Genomic DNA, 14,520 nt, shown 5'->3' on the forward strand with positions numbered 1-14,520 from the left:
TTTCGTACGCCTTGTAAAAATCTAATTGCGGTTAATTTGCCTGCTTATAAATGCAGGCCCTGCCCACTTCACACCACCGCTCATTGTATCGGCCATAAGTTATGCAAGGTTTTCTTGTTTTCCTAGCCATTTTGGCTTTCAGTTTTCCTTTTCGTGGCTGGCTAAATTATTTAAGCGATAATGGGGCGTAAAAGTCATAACTTTGGGCCCGTAAATTGGGGTTTTCTTGATGGTTTTGGGTCTGGGCCTGTCAAGTGCATTAAACATGAGGCAAGGATTTCGCATTGTTTGGCTCTGGTTCTCTAGCTCACTCGACTGAGATAATTTGCTAAGCCATTTCGGAAACGGCTCCATCAATTGCTGTGTAGCCGCCGAATGGCTTACTTATTTCAAATGTAATTTATGGTAATCGCTGTCTTAATAACAAACCAATTAGAAAGTTTCCCATAATTTAATCAGATTTTCGTATTTGCCAAGGAAGTCCGCCTGCCAGCCGGCAGAATTTGTCCTCCCAACGACAGCTCTTTTCCTAGGTATAAAACTTAAAGATTTTCCCTTTTTTCGCTTTTTTTCTAACGTAACGGTACGTCTGCTTCGTTTATGAATAATTCATGAGGCAACTTTATAAAAATAACGCACAAATGGCACTTAAACAAGGCAAGTAAAATGCCAACCTTTGAACAGAATTATAAATGCTCCAAAAGTGCTTAAGGTGGAATTGAACTGAGCTGAGTTTGGATCTATGCGAAAGTATCATGCTTAGTTGAGTTCAATTAACCTGAAAAATTTTAAGCTAAGACGTTCAAACAAGTTTTGTACTTAGCAAATTATTTGATGAGTTCTAATAGTCTTTCGTTATACATTTTTTGATTTACCAATATACAAGATTTTCTATTTTGTATTATTGTACTTATTTAAACTTTTGTATTAAAGCTTATGCTCTAAACTAAAGCGAGACTAGAAAAACAGTGGAGAGAAAAGTTTTTCCTTGGTCGTATCTGAGTAGCATAAAGTGCTTGAAAATTTTAAAATGGTAAAATTTGGGGTGCCTGCTTATCAGTGTGTTGGAGACAAAATATCGTGTATTATTAACAGAAAAATGAGAAAAGACCCTAAAAAGAGGCCAATCGAAAGCAGCTTAAAGCCTCAAATAAGGTGATAAATTATTAAATTTACTTAAGAGTAAAAGCTCACTTGAATATGTAGAAAAATGGTCGCCCGCAATCGTTTAAGTGCAATTTGCATATTCAACAGATTTTTAAACAATACCAGGGGCGTACGAGGCTCCAACATATCATATCAACCGGAGTGGAAACTTTGAACATCACCTTTTTGTTTTTTGGCCCATCGCAAACTTTGCTGCGGTTTCTGTCTGTCCAATTTGCATACCAAGTTGGCCTCTCCCCTCATTTGGAATTGTAAAATTTTTATTTTGATAGCACCTCGTATGCAAATGAGTTCAGGGGGAATTGGAGTGGGTGGATCCTGTTGACCCGGAACGGCGGAACTTCCTTTGCATCATTATGTCAGCGTGGGTTTTGATAGATAAACAACAAGCGAAATAGGAAATTAATTAAATTGCAAACCGAGTGTTGATGAATATTTAAGATTCCATTAGAATAATGCATAAAGTTTGTCCGTTTGCGTGATAAATTTAATTGCGGTAATTGAATAATAGATCTTCAAAATGTTACCCATTTCCAAATTGTCATTTCTGCTGTATTCGCATAATTTTCGGAGAAAGAAAATTAAATAATTTGCAAAATGAACGGTAAGCCGCATATAAGCCGCGATGATAACCATTAGCATTTCTCAAAGTCAGTGCATAATTACGTAAACAGCTTTGAAAAATGACATTGCAAAGAAGGCAGGGAAGATACGTCAGTAAGCGGATATTAATTTCGCTTTCGTATTTTAATTGCGCCCGACTCAGTCACACACACGCCTCCTCTCCTTGTGGCTTAAATTCGAATCGTTTACCTTGGCAACGGAGATCCATCCCGCAAAGGGGCCCAAGTGACAGCAGCAACACGAGCCTGATGGGCCACGACGGCGATGGCGACATGGACACATCCTGCAGATGTCAGGCGTCTGCTGACAGTCAGCTTTCGCCGGGCACGGACGGATCCACTGCCGGCCATGGCAAGAAGCCCGTCCGGTAGCATTTCTGACTTATGAAATATGCTCACCAGTGTGGAGCGTGCGGAACAAGCTGTCAGGACTAGGGCCTTTCCTTTCCTGCGTGTTCCCAAAACTGATTTTTGCCTATCTTTTCACCTCAAAATGAACAAATTGAACTGGGTACGAAGTAATTTAAATGTATACTGGTAAATATATGTGCAATACGTAAACATTAATATATAAATATTGTATATTATTATTATATTCAATCATAATATTAAATACAATGCATATTCAATTGCTAGATTTAATATACAAATATCTTAATTAATGTGACAAATTTTACAATATGGTTTAAATTAAAATACAATTTTCAGAGTAACATAGCAAATTTAAAATTTAAACAATATTTAATGGTTGAAAATCAAAACGAAAAATATTTAAATTGAGTACAAAGTATTTGGACTTACAACTTTTTTAACAGTGTTCTTCTGCTTTTTTATAAAATAAAATTCTCGTTTTAAAACCTCAAATTACCATTAATCCTATCCAAGGGCTACTATTTTTTTTATGGGCGAACAGGCTTTAAATTTACAATGTGTGGGATAAAATTCTTTGATTTCTTAGGGTCTACGTTCCTGTGTCCCTTAACATAACAGAAATATATTTACCTAGGTCCCAGATTTGTGCCTATAAGCATTAGCATTGATTTTTTATTTCCTTTAATAAAAGGATTTATAATGAAAACAGTTTTCATACTTGCCTCAGAGTGACTTGACAGACTTTCGCGATTGGTCGGCGTTAGATTGGACTTGGTTCCGTTTTGAAATAAACTTGCGCTGCGTAAGAATTACTTTTATAGTTTCCAAAACCTCTACGTTCAGACGGACAGACAGACTGACTGACTAGATCGACTCGATTATTGATCCTGATCAAAAACATTTATTTAAATTTATTATTATTATTTATTTAATTTTCTACGAATATAATATACTCTTTTACTCTACGAGTGACGGGTATAATTAGCATTTGATGTCAAGAAAATAATGCTACTAAAAATAATATTTCAATAGATTTTCCAAAGGTAATGCCAGTTTTTAAATTTGTTCTTAACACAATATTAATTTTTCTATTATATTCATTATATGATCAGTCTACAAGTTCCTCAGTTATTATAGGTTTCATCCATATAGGTTTAAAAATGAAAAGCTAATTTACGTAAAAGCGGACATGGCTGGATGTTTGCTTCACTACGTGAAAACTTTTAAATAAAATTATAATTCTCCTTGGAAAGACCTTACCCATATACTTGAGAAATAGTGTATCTAAATATATTGTATTTTTACCTATTGGTTTTCGCATATATGACTACATCTATTATTATTTTAAATTATTTTTGTTCTTTTTCATTATGTGCAAACCCCTTTTAAAATTAAGTAATTGATTTGCAAGCAGTATATAGTCGATATATATTTTTCAAGTCAAGCTAATTATATTTTGCGAATTTGCTAAAACTGTTTAAGCTATATTGTATTTTTCTTGTGAACCCAAGACGTCAAAAAGGTCAACAAAAAGGTCAATAGTAAAGAACTCACCTGGGATATTGCATATTTTGGGGTACACATTTTTCCTAATGGTATTTAATTCTGTGCCTGTTCAATATAATTTAACGATATAGAGGGGAAAGCGAAAGTAAGAATCGCTCCGCAGGCAAAAGTTGTCACCATTTTGCGTCCTTGTTCCTCTGATCTCGTGTTATGCTTTTTGTAATTTGGTTTGCAGGGTGTTTTTTTTCAGTTAAAGGAGACGGGACAACGACTAATGACTTGAAATTTGTTGCCCGGCAGCCAAATGAGCATGTGTGCGTGACCCCTTTCCGCCTGCTCTCTATCACTTTCAGCAAGCCAGCTGTTGTCGCTTCTGTTTGCCATTAACGCCTTTTTCAGGCCAAAAAATAGAGAAAACTGCAACTTAAGTGCAACAGAAGCGTGAAAATCATTAAGCTGCATCTGCAGCCCCACCCACACTCGCACACATGCCGACAAACAGAGGACTCCGGAGGCACAAACTAACTGACACAGACGCCGACAAGGAGAGGCAACTGTTTCCCTCCCGAAAGCCGTCCCACATGACGTATGAGTTATGCAGATAAATTTCATGCCACATCACTTTTTCCAGGCTTAACCAAATGAAACGCTGCAGCGCGATTTAATGAGAAAATATAACAGGGTCAAAACGAAATCTTGAGTGTAACCATCCTATCTTAACTTATCATTTAATAAGTTATAATGACGAAATTTAATTTATTATATAAGCTGAGAACATTTTTCAAAAATAAATGTAGTTAAGTTAAATACACTCTTATACCGCTATAAAATTTGTATATAAATGTGCCATTACTCAAAATGTTCTAACCATTAAAGTTCACCACTTTTTTACATGTATGTAGTAACCTCAGAGCAGATATGGCGGCTTAAAGTTTTAAATTTGTTGGCACAAACTAAGTTGCTTAAATTTAAGAATTGGTTTTAAATTCTGTCAAGCGGTAAGTCATAACATTTTCAATTTTCTCGAACGATCTTTTAACCCAAATTAATAGGTATAGAAAAAAGTGAAGAAAAAAACAAAAGTCTTCAAGGGTAGCTTTGTGATACCTAATCACAATTAAAAAATAACACATTTTTTTTTAATAGAATAGTTCCCGTAAAAGTTGGATGACTAAATCAGCAATACTTTTTCTTCGTATGTCCTTCCAACCGAACCTAATTAAACTGGGCCCTCGCTAACAAATATTATCAATTAATTATTATAGGTATCAGGATTTTACACATTGAACACAAAAGACATAATCACAGCCATAAAAGGGCAACCGCAATGCTCATTCAGGCAAATATCTCGTTTGTTTATGCACAACACAATGCTCGTAATCAACAGCGGAAATTTGCGACCATAAAAGTACATTTCCAATAAAAATAAATCACGTAGACAAAGGCAAAAAATATATCCACTTTAATATGCACAAGCTTTGAGTGCTTTAAATTATTGGATTTTAGCTACTGCTCTTAGCCAAGTAATTCTTTATTGATGAGTGAATAAGCTTGTCATATTAAATGCTCACACAATTTTTGAATATGAATATTTAAGATTTCTATGATATAAATAATTGAGGTGAAAATCATTTAAAATTATTTTTTACATCACAGATGATAATTATAGAAATGGTTAACAAATTCATAACAATCATTTTAAAGATAAATAAAAGAAAACATATTTAAACTTAATGAAACAATTTTTTTATCTTTCACATTTATTTTGAACTATTAGGTCTTTTTAAGTATTTTAACATACTCATAAATTAGAAATATCCAACTATTGTCAACAATGGATTAGATTTTAGATTAAAAAATTTTTTTTACGATTAACAGCACGTATCCGAAGTTTAAGTCGTTTGGAATTTGTGGGTTCGTTTAGCCTTTTACCGCATTGCTAGCTTTTGTTAGGTTTTTCAAAAAGTGGTAGAACAAAAGATTTTCAAATCGAAATAATTAAAACAGTAAAAAATGCAGTCGAACCCTTCATAATTGAATATTTTTTGAACGGAGTAACATATTGAGATGAAGAGTCGTAGGACGCGTATTAAAGGCAGAATACGACCATGCTACAAAAGTCAGACGGCCGTCCACAGTTATTTTTATTTGCATTAAATAAAAACTTAAATAATATATATTTTCCCTCTTAATATACACTTGAATTAGGGAAAACATGGCCCAATTTTAGGAGTAATTGCCTTAAATAAGTAGTTTTCATTCAACATTTGGGAAAATATGACCTAAAACTAACTAACTATTATTCCCAAAATTACACCAATTTTTCCTAAGGCCATGTTTTTTTTAATTCAAGGAATCAAGTGTAGAGTCTATAATTTTTAATTATTTTAAAGTTATAACTGGAGTACGCAATCATGCATCAGATTTCAACCAAATTAAGACAGTACCACAACGTTCAACGTTCATTTTTTTTTTTACAAAGACGAGACTATACTATACGTTTATGGTGGCTGATAAATAACGACGCAATTGACTTGAAATCGGGACCGCTTTTACCGCATTCACTGCGAAAGGGATGGTGCGATATAAAAGAGTGTTGCCTTCAGACGAGCGCAATGCATTTTATTTATACATATATATGTGTCTGTGGAGTGCGCAGTTAACAAATGGGTTCAAACCCTTCAGTGAAACATGGGAAATTCTTCAAAACTCTCTTCCAGCCACTTTAGGTCCCTCGGAAAGGAACTTATCTTTACATCGTGACATCCTTTTGCGATTTATTCACGACACGCGGCCATCTCTTATTTTGTGAAACCTGTTGTTCGTGTTTTATGGTTGCCTTTTCACACACGCTTTATTTATTTATTTATATGCTCTGTTCCGTTGCGTTTATTCTTTTTGTGACGCACCCATACAAATATAAGCCGTATTCATTTTTTGTTTATCAATATTTACTTTTTGTATCAATATGCAAAAACTTTTATTAATGACCAATATGTGCAGATTTCCTTTCACAGCCTTTTATTTAGTTGAGTTTCCCGGCCATTGGCAATTTTCAGACGAGTGGGGCTGAAATGATGCAATGTAAATTACATTTTAAAAGCTTTTTTCAGCACTTTAAGTGGTGCCACCGGCTTCTTTTTGAACGCCAATAAAAATATCGTCGAGCAGTGACATTGAAAGGTTGTCAAATACGTATTCGATTGTTCGCCGTTATACATTGTCCAATTTGGCATTAATTTAAATGATTTATTTTGTTTTGTTGCATTATTTCATTGTTGTTGCTAGCCGCACAAAAGACTGCGGATCATGATTGATGGTCAAACGGGTCCACAACATTTTTCCAGCGTCCTCAGCAAGCGCAAGGATTTAATTTGATTGAAAAGCAAACCGAAAAATCAATTCCAGCTAATGGATTTTTCGCACCACACTAGGCTAGATCCCTCGGTTTCGGCTTTCATTTAATTTTATCTTTTTTTCAAGCGTTCCCTGCCTTTGGTCTCCAGTCATTTGCATCCACATCCACTGCGGCATCGATTTGGGCGAAGCAATTTTTCAATAAAGGCGTACACAGAAGAAATGTTTGGTATTCCACTTTAGAGCCGAGGCATCCTTTATTGTTTAGTAGATGTCTGCAGCTGTTGGCGTGACTCGTTTTTTCCTGAAACATATAAGGTATAATCATCATCAAGAGGTTGAGCCTTTTTTTTTTGTAGATGTTGTGGGTTTCTTGAGAATGGGTTTCCATTTTGAATACCACTGGGGCAACGTTTGCCCAGGGGTGTCATAAAAGTCTCTTGACATTCAAAACATTTATTTCAATGAGTTAGACTAGGCAACGCCATATTAAGTCATTTGTTTTAAACTCACAAAAACTCATAGCACAAACTCACTAAATATGCAACATGCGGAAATTAACTTAAATCTTCTTTAAGCCCGTATTGATGTCTCAATAAAACTAGTTTAATCCTAGTAACAACGTCAAGCTCTGAATAAAAGACATGAAATTAAAAGCAGCCTTATATTAAGTTCAAAGCTCTTCCATCACAGCCTTAATGTTGTTGTCTGCCTCCATTCGAATGCCGCGTCCTTGGGCTCGAGTTCATTAGTCGTCTGCGCATTTAAAACTTAATTATCAGCCGTGGCCGTAATTAACGCTATTGGCAGCTGGCAATAACAACACCACCAGCATGTGGCTGCGCATCCGTAACCTCGGAGTGTGAATTGCCGCCACCCGGCTGTTGGGCTTTATTAACTTCCATTCGGGTCGAGAAGGGTGTTGAGAAGATTTTCATATGCAAAGCAGATCGATAGGGAAAGGACGCCCACTGACAGAGAGCTGAGCTGGACGATTGTTTGGCTCCCGGGGAAAAGAGGGCCGATGGAGTGGAATGTGATAGACGTCTCTATGTCGCTGGCAATTAGGCATAAGTCCGTTGTCGCTGCCCGTTGCACACTGTTGTTTAAGCCGTTGCCGGTGCTCTGTTCTGTTTTCTATTTATCGCCCTTGCAACGCTGTTGCTTTTGCTGTTAAAAAATGAAAGAGGTGTTAGCCTGAACCCAGCCAAAGGTCCAAGCTCATGAGGTTGTTTCCCGACAGAAAGAAAAAATATATGTTATATCTATTTGATTTTTGTATAAATTTATTTATTTATTGGCTTATGGAAAATAACATTATAATTTGTATTTCTTCCAGGTCAAGTTACTTTTTGGAACAGCTTAAACAAGTTTTAATGTATACAAATAAAGCACACTTGTTTTTGCAGTGCATGTGTGTTAGGAAGAGTGCTTGTGCGCGGAAGAGAATGTGGAAAATTTGAACAATAAACGTTCAGAACAATTTCCTCATTCATCAGTCGTCCCCACTGCACTTCACTCCCTGGCTCTTCTGTCCTCACTTGGCTAGCTCTCTTCCCTTTCTGGACACATTTCTCTTTTTCTTTGCAAGAACAAAATAAATAATTAATTTATATGGTTTCGTTTTTGGGTTAGCACTTGCTGGTGGGTTAAAACTGGGAGTGTGGGACGGGGAAAGTAAGTAAATGTGAATGTTGTCACTGCAGGTGTCAGCCGAAACAACTATGAAATTGTTTCGTTTCTTGACTGTGTGTCTGTTCTTTTGTCAGCTTTTTAACTGAAAAAAAATTCTGTTTTCAACAAATAAATAATAACTATACCATTTCGCTATATATATTTCATATATTTTTTTATTGTTGAATTCCCCTTCATTCGCTTTAAGTGCGCGCAATGGAAAGAAGAGCGCTTGGTGGAAGGTGAATGAGATGAATCTCATTTCTCATTACGTCAATAAGAAGAATTAATCCATTCGGGACTCCGAAAACCCGCACAACGTGTTGGGAAGCCAATCCTTCCACAACAAGTGACTGTTTGGTGCGGTATGTGGTCAGGCGGTACATTGACCCGTTTTTCTTCGAAAACGAATAAGGAGGAATAAGGTGGTCAATGCTTACCGTTTTTGCGGTGTGTTGGAAGACTTTTTCCTGAATGGAAGATGAATACATCGACGACATATGACGAAAATCGAATAATCAGCCGAAAAGGCTATGACAACTGGTCAACTGCGAGACGTTGCGATTCGACCACGTTTATCTATTTTTTGTGCGGTGCCGTCACGGATGAGTGCTATGCCAACCATTTAGAGACAATTGACGACCTAAGGCACGAGATTGAAGTTGCTATTGAGGCCATTGAGCACCATACTATCTGTGTGAAAAATTGGGTCAATCAAACAACTTAGCGCAAGTCTTCCAAATGAATAAAGTGGTCTTGAACGAATAAGACGCAAGGCTTGGACATTTGAAAAATATTCAACCGTTTTATTTTTATTTCATTAATTCATTCATTTCGATTAATTCATTCATTTCATTCATTCCTTTACAGGTTGCTAAAATTCCAATAAAATATTTAAAATTAACTGTAATACATTTACGTTGCCAGATAAGTATTCTTGATCATTATCAACAGTGGAATCAATCAAGCCATGTCTGTCAGATTCAACGCAAACCAATCTTTGAGTTGCAAATGTATTTGGTTGAATATTTCCAACAAGTATTTAAGACTTCATTATATAACTTCCATAGGAACGATCGATACATTTTTAATGGAATTCACGTAAATTCACACACCTTCTTTGTAATTTTTAATGAATACCCGTGTCAAACGGCCATTTTATACGATTTAAGTAATAGTAATATATAAAAACTGCAGAATTTGTTAAACATCGGGAAATGTCAAAGATACAGATTCGCTTTTAAAAAATCTTCAAGTTGTAAAGCTTGTAATAACGGGGTAACCAACATTCTACAATTAACCATCGACTAACCAATAAGCTAACTTTCATCGATATAGGGCAATTCAAAGTGTTTGCTGGAAAATATATTGAATATTCATGAAAACGAATATAATTTCATTGACTTTCGCACCCCTAGCACCACATTTAACGACCCATACAAGGGTCATATAAACATTTACTGCTCCATGTAATAACTGTTTACACGCGCATAAAAATTAAGCTCAACTCCTGTGACCACCCTAGAAAGAGAATGTCCAAGCAGGTCAGAGCAACGGCCGCACTTTCTCCCGCCAAAACCCACTTTTCTCGATTTTCCTGCTGCTGTTGTTATTGCCATCGATGCGGTAAGCAGGTGAGAAGTCGAGCGTGGCACACACTTCACAGGCAGCCGCAGGATCTGCAGTCGGGCAGAACCGCAGTAGAACCAGACCACCATTCGCCACCCACGCACTCACTAGCCACTCCAGCTACACTTGCCATTACACTTACAGTTTCGGCTTCGGTTTCAGCTCCTTTGTCTTTCCGCTCATAACAGTAAAAACAGCCGTAAGAATAATAAAATAAAAGAGGAATCAGCCAAAGGAGGAAAAAGTTATTCATGTTGGGCAAAAATTTTAAATATTTCTTTGTTTTATTCGAGTGTGCCTTTTGCCAAAGCTTAATGGTCTGCAACGCTCCGCTTCACATTATCATTACAATTGCGAATATTTTCACCTGGCGGCCGTTAATTCGAACAGGTATTAATTATAAGACCTCAATGGGCCCTGGTCATAAACACAGAACATCTTGCGTGTTGCACTTAATTTTCTGCTTGGCTTGTGGTCCATTAAACGAAGCTTCTCAGTAACGGCAATCGCAATGAGTAAATCCAGATATTTGCAGACACAAAGTGCAATTAATGTGAGCGGCCGAGTACCAGATATGCTTTTTAATTAATATTTGTGGCCTTACGCATATCTTTTAAGCTGAGGAAAATTTATTTAGTTTTAAAGGCGAAATTGCCCTTCAGATCCATAGAGAAATATCCGTAGACAATAGAAAAGCATCCTTTAACTTACAACATGTACGCGAAAGAAAAACCACTTTAAAAGACGAAGTAAACGAGTCAGTCAAAAGAACGTTCGACTCAGCATCATCATTCATTAGGTTTTTAAAGGCAGCATAGGATTTAAAACCCAATAACTGCCTAAAGTGCCTAAAAAAAATTACCGTATTTTTAGGCTACCTGCAAACTTAAAATTTAAGAAAACATTAAGGCTACTTAAGACCTTAAATTTAGGATAAATGAATGACCTAGTTCTTAGGTTATTGGCGATTTATAGACTTGAAAACTCCCAGTCCGTATTTAGGAAACTTTCGACCTAAGAAATCATTCAAAGATGACCATAAAATTAGCGTAAAATGTACCAGTTATTTTGACCTCAGCACTATTTTCAGGACATATATGCCCTAAAACTAAAATTTGAGTTTGTTTTATTTTTATTAGTTGTATTGTTTTTTATTGCTTTATTTGTTATAAAATAATCTTTTCCTAATTAATTATTACTTAATGCAGCGAATTTAAATTGTTTCGGCTTAACATAGTTTTTGTCCACAGAACAGTGCATGTGAACTGGAGGGTTATGTATTCTCTTAAGGTTAATTAATTTAAATGGCCCATATCCTTCCACTTCATAACGATAATAAATTGAGCAAAATGTTGCTACAAGCTTTTGAAGAAAAATGTATGTTTTTCCTTCAAATAAAATATTGTCTTTTATAAAATAAAAACTACTGGTTTTCAAATATAATATATTTTTTTTATCAAAATCGGATGTTTTTACAATACGTAAAACATTTTGCCGATTTAAAATCTTATTGCTTAACACTATAGTGTTGGCTATGTAGTTAGACAAATGGCGCCACCTAAACTCCGTTTGTTTAGTGGGGGTATATTAAGATTTTAAATTTGTTAGCTTCTTAGCAACGGGTACCAAATAGTAGTAGTAACGGCTAAGCCGATCTTTCTCGTTTATTTCCAAAATCGGGATACTAAATCGAGCGACAAAAAGCATTCATAAAGCATATAATGAAATTAGTTATTATTAGCTATAAGAGAAAACCTCAACTGCAGCTCATAGTTTTCTCAACCGATATAGAAATCCCAAACAATTTAAGATGCACATTTTGTTTAATTTAATATTTGAGCATTTTTGGGTTCATAAATTTGCCCAAGTCTTATTTAAGGCAATTGCGTTGGCCGCAATTGTTTAAGTTTTTTCATACCCAAAAAGGGCTTTACCAATAATCAAGTTGGAATTATTAGGTCAGATTTTGAACTCCCTTGAGGGAATTGACTTTTGTGCTTCAGCACACACACTCTCTCTCTCATGTTCCATAAAAGAGGCCCCATTCGTACGTAACCATTTCCCACTTTGCATTCAAGTTTTCCATTTCCGCTCTGGCGCCTTTTTCCTGCCACCAGCGTCTACCGACTCCAGTCCCAGTTGCATAATATTTTATTATCCCCAACGCCTATCTGCATTGTCCCGGCACAACAGTTCACCGCCCCCCGGAAGCCACCACTTTCATTGCCAGTTATCTGCGAGTATCCGTGTGCCAGAATCATAATCTTACAGGCCCTAACAAGTGCAAGTGCGGCTGGAATTTAATATAACGAACGCCTTTGTTGTCCTCCTCGCTGGTTTGTTGGTTTTAAGTTTTCGTGTATTTCATTACGAGGGAGTTGGGATTGGAACTGGGATTGCGATTGGGAATAAGGATCGGGCTGGTGTGCCGCTTGCCACATTCAGCAGAAGCTTAAATCCTTTACACAAGCTGTTTGCCGCGCATAACGAAATAAAATAAATAATCCCGTTTAATGGAAAGGCCCCGGGAATGAGCGGCACAGTCGGAGGCACCTCCGCGTCCAGATCTCCCCTTTGCCCCCATCAACAGCCCAAGCCCCATCTCCATCCCATTTCCATCCGAGCCCCAACAATGCCACCCGGCATCGCATTTCCTTTCCAATTTTCCTCGCCTGTGCCTGTGCCTGAGCCTGTGCCTGCTTTTTCTTCTGTAGCTCCTGGTGATTCTGCTCCTTTTCAGCTCCTTTTCCCTTTCATTTCTCGTCGCTGTTGTGCACACGTACGCGGCTTAAGATTTCCCATTCATATCGTGTGCGGTGACTGCTGCTGTTTCAAACAGGGATGCAGGCGGCTCTGAACCAAACTCATCTGAACTGCTTTTCCCTGCTCTTAAAAACGGAACTATAAACGGAACTAAACATATAATAATTAAAGTTATTATGATAGTTTTAAAACTCGCCTACTTTATCGTCTATGTCGCAGATTTTCGTTTTCTTGACCATTTAACTTAGACCAGCATTTCTTAAGGGGGTATTCTGATATAGAAATTAAAAAAATCTTTATTTTTGCATATCTCGATTGTTGTTTTAAAAATATGACTCTTAAAAGATTTTTCAAAATTCTGATTATTTTAGGAAATACATTTCATTTTTTCTTTATCTTACTTGAAAAAATGCCTTAAATTCAGGCTTCTAGACCAGAAAACCCCCTTAAAAGTACTATTCCTCGCTCGATAAGTGTGAATAGGTACGTTATTACTGAGCAGTGAACAATTTTGTTCGTAGTGCGTATTGATTGTAGCCAAATACACAAGGGCAACCCCAACCGGTTCATGATTATTCCATAAGCCACTGAGCAGAACATTTTCGATCCGCCTGTACCCCTGATCTTGAAGGAGAATACATCTGCTCTATGCGTAGTCGACATCCTGTTCAATATGCATTTGGCTGGTGGTTAATGCCGCCTTGGGAGTAACTGATTGCCACAGTGGCACCATTATTATGCATGCAGATTGATTCACGTCCATGGCGTTTTTTCAGCCAGCCTGCCGCATAATGCACACACGCATCCTGCCGGGGACCTGATTGCAGTACAGTCTTGAGTCCCGGAAGCCTTCAGGACTCACACATATATTGCACAAGCTTAACGAGCACTTAAGGGTCTTCGCTGGGAGCTGCTTAGCTCTAAGCATCATGTTTAATTAAATATGAGCTCATAATCGAGTTCGTCCATTTAGTCTGTTGGCCAGCTGCCTCCCCCGTTTTATAGCCACTTTATCTGTTTAATTAAAAGTTTGAGCCTTAATTGAAATCGCTCTGATATCTAAGCTGTCACAATTGCTATCTGCCCTTTGAACGGAGGGAAGAGAAGTGATTAGTGTAATTGCTTGAGGCTGGCTTCAAAATTATCATCCGATATATAGATTAACTTGAAGGACCTTAAGCATGCCGACGGTTCGGAAAATATCTTGGGCTTAATCAATCAACTCAGGCACTGAATAAAATATTCGAGTCTGGTCGATGATAAACTAAGGCTATAAACGAGCAGCATCCACATTTTATTGGCAATTCCCTGTGCGGCTCGTTCGGAAAGGCCTCTGTCACTTTGGGTTTTATTTGGCTTTTCCACGGAAAACATATTTATTAGCAACATGTCGAATGGGTAATGCAATCGAGGACTTAAATCAGTTTTC

The sequence above is a fragment of the Drosophila gunungcola genome, chromosome 3R (assembly GCF_025200985.1).
Source record: "Drosophila gunungcola strain Sukarami chromosome 3R, Dgunungcola_SK_2, whole genome shotgun sequence".
Taxonomy (NCBI): domain Eukaryota; kingdom Metazoa; phylum Arthropoda; class Insecta; order Diptera; family Drosophilidae; genus Drosophila; species Drosophila gunungcola.